Raw genomic sequence first — 1,313 nt, 5'->3', positions numbered from 1 at the left:
CCCCCCCCCCAAATGTGCCTGTTTTTGACATATGCCCTTGTTCAAACACACAATGTGTTGTCCTCCTGTTGATGTTTGATCTTGCGCTGAGTAAGTCATGGTCTATGTGTGGATTTTCTCACCGCTTTTGTAGCAGAAAATCGCCTCTAATTGGTATTTAACTTGTAACTTGACCATCTTTGTTGCAGTGTTTGTAACTGTGATTAAATGACTTCAAAGTTGAAAACCATCGAGGCCTTCCAGGAGGCCTTTTTCTGAACCAGACATTTGACAAATCATTATTGAAACTCTGTACAGTGAAAGTGTGATCACAATGTGATGAGCTTTAATGGATGTTGCATTTGTCAGTTTAAATCTCCTAATTTGAAACGTATAAAACTTGATTCCAGCAAGTCAGTGGTAACAGTTTGTTTAAATGCTTTGCTTGTTACTGTGCTTTAACTGAGCTTTTACAGCTTGCAACGTTTGGCTTTGGATTTCTGGACCAGAGGATAAAATCGCTGCTGTTAGAGAAGACACTAACATTAGTTTCCAAGACGAACATAAGATGTGGCAAACCCCTACAAATCCAAGTTATAGGGTTAGTTAGCTATTGCTGAACAAATGTTATATCTCACGTCCCTGCTGTTTACGTGAACACACATAGATGAATTGATATCTTCTTTAGATACACTCCATACACTTTCCATACGATGCGACTCCTGACCTCAAACAGTTTTTCAAAGGGAATCTGAAACTCATTGCATCTCTTTCCTCCCCATGTTTGTTAAATGTGTTGTCTGTTAAACTAACATTGTTGAACATATTCTTTGCCACATAATACGCCTCATCTAGCAGGCTTTCAGCCGCCATTAGGACAACAGAGGCAGCGCTCAGGAGGCCTGTCCCTTGAACACGCATCCTTTGTTTATGATCTCTGCAACCCTTGTCTTCTTGCTCTCTCCTTTCATCTCCTCTTCCCTATTCTTTATTCTGCTCTCTACCCTGATTCCCATTTTCTCCCTTTTTCCTTCAATTATCCATGCCCCCCCCCACTCCCCTTTAATGCTCCTTTACACCCAATCTTCCCATCCTTTTCTTCTTTATCCTCTCTCCATTTCTTGTTTTGTATGCAAGCCCCAAGGGAGAGAAATGGCTGAAAAGCACTCTCTCTGCACCACTGTCACAAAAGACTGGTGAGTCATCGCCACTTATGTTCTTGTCTCCCTCCTCCCACAAAAAACACACACATATACAGGAAAAACACTCAAATGGCTCCTTACCTGCCGTGCACTTACGGGAAGATACGTATGGACACACACACACACATTAGT

This window comes from Notothenia coriiceps, unplaced genomic scaffold, assembly GCF_000735185.1.
Source record: "Notothenia coriiceps isolate Sejong01 unplaced genomic scaffold, NC01 NC01_scaffold00009814, whole genome shotgun sequence".
In the NCBI taxonomy this organism is placed as follows: Eukaryota; Metazoa; Chordata; class Actinopteri; order Perciformes; family Nototheniidae; genus Notothenia; species Notothenia coriiceps.
The sequence above is the reverse complement of the archived record's forward strand: the minus strand, read 5'-3'. Positions refer to the sequence as shown.